The sequence below is a fragment of the Morus notabilis genome, unplaced genomic scaffold, assembly GCF_000414095.1.
Source record: "Morus notabilis unplaced genomic scaffold, ASM41409v2 Scaffold1855, whole genome shotgun sequence".
NCBI lineage: Eukaryota > Viridiplantae > Streptophyta > Magnoliopsida > Rosales > Moraceae > Morus > Morus notabilis.
Window position 1 is genome coordinate 46,884 of NW_010365510.1, and position 7,166 is coordinate 54,049.

The following is a 7,166-nucleotide window of genomic DNA, read 5'->3' on the forward strand; positions in this document are numbered from 1 at the left end:
CAATATTATTATTATATTATTACATTATATTATTATATTATATTATGAGTCTGAATTTTAAATTGAGAAGATTGTAAATTTTAAATTTGATTAGAAGTATTATAAAAATTTTATTAATTGTATTATGTTGATTTTCGTACAATTTAAAAATTAAAAGGGCCGTTTGTTTTCATTTTTGAAAACGTTTTTCACGTTTTCTAAGAAAAAAATTGAAACGAGAAAAGAATACACGTTTGGGAAGAATCCGTACCAAAATTAAAAATAAAAACGTTTTCCTAAAAGCTCACTTTTTTTTTTGAAAATGGATTAAATCCGTTTTCATTTTCCTTTCTCCCTTCATTTTCTCCCTTCGTTCTTCTCCCTCTTCTCTGACTGCCCTCCCTTGGTTCCTTTTCATTTTTTCTGTAAACGTTTTTGGGGTTAGGGTTAGGGCTGGGAGGCAGCAACGGAGGTTCCGAGGGAGGGAGGGAATCGAGGGGGACGTATGGCTGGTGGAGGATCCTTCGCGGAGGAGAAGGGGAAACGACAATGGATTCGAAGGACAATAAGACTAAAAATGACAGGAGCCACGATAATGTAGTGGGCATTGTATTGTAGTTAGTAGCGTGGACTCCCCAGTTTGTGAGAGAGAGGGAGAGAGAGAAGGGAGTTTGCAGTAATGGCGAAGGATTTGGTAGGGACTGTTTTTGTTTTGCAGATTTAGAGAGAGAGAGAGAGAGAGAGAGAGAGATGTGTAAAAAGGTTGAATCTGGGGAGTGAAAAGTAGCATGAATTTGGGGTGAAAAATATTTAATAATATTATTTATTTAATATATTTTAATTTTAAATATTATTATATGTTTTTAAAATTAAACCACCAAACACAATTTCAATTTTTTTTAAATTGAAATTAATCTCGGAATAAAACTACCAAACGCATTTTCAAAAATAATTTCAAAATAAAAATGAAAACGTTTTTATTTTTATTTTCATATAAAAAATAAAATTATTTTAGAACGAATTTCAAACTCACCCAAAGTTACTTTTAGGTTGTTTTTAATTTTGACTGTAAATTTTTTAAAAATTCTTCAAAAAATACTTAGTATAAGATTTACTAAACATTAAAATCAATTTTTACCATAAGTTTGATTTTAGGAGAAAATTAATACCAAACTAAGCCTTAAGCCTTAGTCGATATGCCACAACTTTCAAGATACCTGTTATTACTTTTGTACCACAATGCTTGTCATTAATTACTACACTTTCAGTAGTTCCCTTTGCGATGTTCCCGCTTTCGCAGCCTCATTGTCATACGATACAAATATTTCAATATGCACCCTCAAATCTCAATAGAACTTTTTTTTTTTCTTGATAATTAATTGAAATAAAGTTTTGGATAACAATCTCCTTGACTTATCTCCACTCAAATGAGAGCTCGTTTGGTTCATGAGATGAGATGAAATTAGATGGTTTGAATCAAAATTAAAATTTTTCGAGAAAAAACAATATAGCAGAAGCATTTGAACATATAGTCTCCAATACTGTGGCTGGATGATTGTGCAGTGTACATGGTGTCTAATTTCTTCTCTCTTATTAAAAAAGACATTGACAAGTCCCTATCTGTCTTGTTCTTTGCACTCTCATTTCTTTTTCGTAATATATTTTCCGCTCTTATCACAAGCAAATTAAATAATTGTTTTCTTCTAAGGAACACCTGCATAGCAAGGCAGCATTCTTTCTTTGAAAAAAAAAGAAAATAATAATTAAAAAAATCGAGAAAATCATATAAATGGCCTTTTTTTTATTGCCTTTTTTTTTTTTTATAAATAGCCGAACTTTTTTACTTCAACAAAATGGTCTTTTTTTTTTTAGTAGTCAATCAATGATGACCGACAGTCAATAAGTGAATGACCTATTCATTATTATTTACAATAATTTATCATTAATAAAATCGATTAAAATTAATTAATTAATAATTAATTTTGACTAATTATTAACTAATATTGATTAATAATAAAAAAATCATTGAGTTAATCAGTGATCGACCGCTAATCAATCAGTGATTAACTACTTGGTTAAAAAAATAACTATTTTACTAACAAATACCTATTAAAAGTACACGAGTCATGATTTTTACCCTTTATTTTTTATTCATAATCTTTTTAGTAAAATAATTATACTAATAAAAAAGTATTTATTAAAAATAAGGAGTAAAAGTCTAGACTCATATACCTTTAAAGATAAATTTTCTATTTTTTTCAAACTTATTACGTAATATACTTATGGTTCACAAAGTATGTAATGGATAGTGGGCTATCAAGAAATGGGGGTGTACATAACTACGTGATATTTTGTTGAAAATGCGTTAAGAATTAGATGCAAAGTTTACATAAAAACATAAATAAAATCGCAGAAAGAAATCAAACAAAAAAACAAAAACGTAAAAATTTATAAAGAATCGCGTTAATATGAAACTTCATAATAGAAATCCAACAAAAAACAAAGATGTATAAAATTAAAAAGAATTGCGTTAATATGAGACTCCATAATTTTTCAGTCGCTACAGTAATTTATTAGGATTGAAAAAAGTTTGTAAGAGAATCACACACCTCTTCATTCTTAATCGATCTACGAATACACTGCATAAGATAATATTCGTTAAGATAATATAAGATTACCCAATAAGTTTTGTAAATTTTATGAGCTATAAATTTATATAACTAATAAGTTTGTTGTTACGTTTACGATATTTACATATTATGCAAATGTTTAACACTTGTTAATGTTGCTATCATTCTAATTATGTTGTTCTTTTGAACTTTGCAATTTCTTTACACAATTTACTCTCATTGATAAAAGCAAAAAAAAAAAAAAAAGTAGAAAATTGTGTATTTGGTCTTTTATTTGAAAAAGAGTGCATCTAGATGGTAAAAAAAATTATTGACCGTGAAATTATTCAACATCATTTTTTTTATAAATTTTCCTCGACTATGGATAGTGATTCAAAATAATTGATGTTCTGAAAAATAAAAATGGTTTCTCATTTGCCATGTCTGTGTTCCTTTACTTAGTCATTTATTTAATTATGATGCTCTGTTTTAATCTTTTCTAGCAGCAAAGGTGTATGATGTTTGCTCTTTTATTTATTTATTTTGAACCCTATCAAATTCAATTGCATGAAGTTTGGACTCTTAAGATTTGGAGGCTGAACATTTGTGGTTTCAACATCATCTCGCTGTCGGGCAATGCTCATCGAACAAACAAATGTCATTATTCCAACCAGAAGTGTTCTTAGTAACACAGTTAAGGACCTTTTAGGTTCTTACGTTGGTTAATGAAATAAAAAATTTGGTGTTTAAGTGTGCTTTAACTCGAAAGACTCGTGGTGTTGAAACTATTACGGACATACTTTTGTTACTTAAACTTCCCATGCAGGTGTTCTTTACAATAAAACATTGATTTTTTTGGGGATATATCGGCAAATGACCCTTTTTTAAGGGTTTTTTTTTTTTTTTTTTTAACTAGCCGAAGTTTTGTAAAATTAGCAAAATAATTATTTTTTTAACCAAGTAGTCAATCACTGATTGATTAGCGGTCGATCACTGATTAACTCAATGATTTTTTTATTATTAATCAATATTAGTTAATAATTAGTCAAAATCAATTAGTAATTAATTAATTTTAATCGATTTTATTAATGATAAATTATTGTAAATAATAATGATTAGGTCATTCACTTATTGACCGTCCGTCATCATTGATTGATTACTGAAAAAAAAAAGACCATTTTGTTAAAGTAAAAAAGTTCGGCTATTTATAAAAAAAAAAAAGAGCAGTAAAAAAAAGACCATTTATATGATTTTCTCGATTTTTTAATTATTATTTTCTTTCTTTTTTTTTTTAAGAAAAAATGTTGCCTTGCTATGCAGGTGTTCCTTAGAAGAAAACAATTATTTAATTTGCTTGTGATAAGAGTGGAAAATATATTACGAAAAAGAAATGAGAGTGCAAAGAATAAGACAGATAGGGATTTGTCAATGTCTTTTTTAATAAGAGGGAAGAAATTAGACACCATGTACACTGCACAATCATCCAGCCACCGTATTGGAGACTATATGTTCAAATGCTTCTCCTATATTGTTTTTTCTCACCAAAATTTTAATTTTGATTCAAACCATCTAATTTCATTTCATCTCATGAACTAAACGAGCTCTCATTTGAATGGAGATAAGTCAAGGAGATTTTGTTATCCAAAACTTTAGTTCAATTAATTATCAAGAAAAAAAAAAAGTTCTATTGAGATTTGAAGGTGCATATTGAAATATTTGTATCGTATTACAATGAGGCTGTGAAAGCGGGAACATCGCAAAGGGAAGTACTGAAAGTGTGTGTTCACTTCACTAACTCTAATTTTATGATTTGAGTTGAGAAAAATGATTTGAGTTGTTTTGAATTAGAGTTGTAATGTGAAATTTGAATTAAATGTTTAGTAGGAGATTGATATGACATTTAAAACTTGAGTTTTGTGTTCACTTGCACAAATCTAAACTCACCACCTACACAAAATATTGCATTGGATGTATATTAAAAAATAAAGAACATTCATCTTCTGGACCTACATAAGCCAATGTTAATAGTCTTGCAATGTATTTGACGTGTTTTTTGCTCAAAATTCTGTTTCTGTGTAAGATGCATAAACATGTCTATATAGCAAGTAACAAAACAATGCAACAACTGTTGTAAGTAATCATCCACCGGCTTATGCAGAGGCACAAAACAATGCAACAAATAAAATCAAGTAACAACACGGGACACAAATGATGACACATTTGATAAGATTTTGGTGGAACAAGTTTGTTAAACTTTCTGGTGCCTTTGCTATCAAATGATGACACATTTGCGACCAAAAAAAAAAAAAAAAGAACTAGACATATTTCTGATCATCAGTCTTGGGGTCTATATTATAACAAATCACAATCAAATTAGAATTTTCACTTGAGCCTCTCTCTTCGTAGCCTCTCCAGCTCCTTGACCATCTGCCAATGTTCCAGAGATAAGGATGTTTCACTGTAACTCATGCACATTAGACGGCCAATTGTCAGCAATCTGTAAGCAAGAAAAAACTAAGTACAGATTTTAACTAAAACTTTGCATATAAGTTGATACTAATAACTTTCACAAAGGGAAAAAAATGACTCATAAGGCATAATGGAAGCTTGTGAATTCTAACCTACTAAAATCTTCAGTGCCCAGGTTCTTGTCCGCTTGCCTTGCTTCAACCAAGTCATTTTCAAGCGAATCTCTATGTTAAGTAGTCAAAACACATTTCACCTATGCTATATGCGAAAATAAATGTGTATTAATGTGTTTGTGTGTATATGTATACCTTGTTTAGCTTCAAATGGACTCCGGGATATCACATATCTGACCATTTGGGGAGGGCAATTATAAAGGCAACCAAGTAATACAAAAAAACTAATCTATCAACGCCGGTTGTTTTCATATGCAACCCACATACTATTAGCTATTTCATCCCTCAATATATGCATTTATCGTCGGTGCGGCCGGTTTTGATGTTGTTGGGTTCCCCCGATCAGGATTGTGATTCTGATTCACATCTTGATCCGTATTAAGTGGATCAATTTCTACTACCGGAATGGCATCTCTCATGTACTAGGTGAGTAGATCATCGTTACCGTGTTTGATCCGGTCGAGGATAACGGTTGATTTGCTTCGACAACGGCCACACGTGACTGTGTTAGACATCGCTGTGGATAGGGATACCGGCACCGATAACAGAATCCTCTGTTCCAGTAAGCACGTATCGGAGGTCGGAAACGGTGTTTGGCGCTACATCGACTCAAGATCACAGCCAATGGAAGACGCCGGTCCATTCGCGATTCATCGATCTCTCCCGTGTTGAATCTCTGAGGAAGACCGCCGACAACTGAAAAAAGGTCCAACGGGAAGAAGAGGGGATGCAGCTGTCTGGATTTTGTTCACCGGGGATGGGTTTTGATCGAAGAATATGGAAATTTTCAGGAACCCAAGAACGAACGCCGGAGGTTGTCGGATTTTGTTGGCTTTTTGCAGAGTGGAAGCTTCCTCGTGAGTGATGAAGCAGAGAAACGTGAAGAAAGGGGATGAAGCTCTCTTCAAAATGTTCACTGGGGATGGGTATTTTTGACCAGAGAAGAAATTTTCAGGAACCACCAAGAACGAGACACGGATTTGAGGGGACCTTGGCTTTTTGCAGAGTGGAAGCTTTCTCGTGAGTGGATGCAGAGTAACGTGAAGAAAGGCAAACCAACGGGAAGAAAAATGTCAGAAAAAAGAATCCACACTGTACACATTAATTCGAGTAGTTGGGAGTTTAAAGGGGGAGTGATATTCCCTAACTCGAATTATTATTCCAATTTCAAATTCTAATTCCCAAAGTGAACGCCAATTTCAGCCCAAATTTCAATTGGAGTTGGGCCTACTCAAGTTTAGTGTACGAAGTGAACGCGCAATTAATGACAAGCATTGTGGTACAAAAGTAATAACAGGTATCTTCAAAGTTGTGGCATATCGACTAAGGCTTAGTTTGGTATTGATTTTCTCCCAAAATCAATTTCCACTTATGATAAAAATTGATTTTAATATTTAGTAAATCTTCTACTAAGTATTTTTTAAAGAATTTTTAAAAAATTTATAGCCAAAATCAAAAACAACCTAAAAACAACTTTGGGTGCGTTTAAAATTCATTCCAAAATAATTTTATTTTTTGTATGAAAATGAAAACGTTTTCATTTTTATTTTAAAATTATTTTTAAAAATGCGTTTAGTAGTTTTATTTCGAGATTTATTTCAGTTTAAAAAAAAACTGAAATTGTGTTTGATAGTTTAATTTTAAAAACATGTAATAATATTTAAAATTAAAATATATTAAATAAATAATAATGGGCAGTCGGAGAAAACAAAAATTGTTCTCTTTTTTTTTCCTTCTTTGGAAGATAATGTAAGGTTCTGTAGGTGAACCAGAGACAGAGGAGGAAGCAAAGCTCCAGTTCCTCTTCAATGGCGTCCACTAAGCTCACTCTTCTTCTCACCACTTTCCTTTTCTCTTCTCTCCTCTTTACATTTTCACAAGGTAAAAAAAAAAAAAACACTAATCTTTACCCCTTCCAATTTTTTTTGCTTCATGG